A 437-nucleotide genomic window follows, 5' to 3' on the forward strand; every position below is an offset into this window, starting at 1 on the left:
TGGGGAGCCCTTCCACAAACTGAGCTGCAGTGACTGAACCCCCTGAACTCTATGGAGGCTCCCGCTCAGTGCTCTTTTACAGCAAGCTATGGGTTTCCACATAACTAGACCTATTCCAAAGGTCAGCTCTTTAAGAACGTATGCCTTTTGCCATAAGTCTGGGGACCGTATGTTTGTTAAGGTATCTCCAGAGTACTAGCTGGACAGTCAGAAAGCTGTAGGCATCTAAAAGCTGTAAATTAATTAATTAGAGCAACCGTAAAATCAGATGTGAAACATTCTATCTTGACTTCCCTGAAATTAACTAAATGCCTACATGTGTATTAAGATTTTCCATAACAAAAATACTTCCATATTAAATTTGTGTATAATACTGCCATTGCTGTAAACAGTGTGGGAAGACAGATCACATGAAATCTACAAAGGTAGTTGAAAAG

Source organism: Larus michahellis, chromosome 2, assembly GCF_964199755.1.
Source record: "Larus michahellis chromosome 2, bLarMic1.1, whole genome shotgun sequence".
Lineage (NCBI taxonomy): Eukaryota > Metazoa > Chordata > Aves > Charadriiformes > Laridae > Larus > Larus michahellis.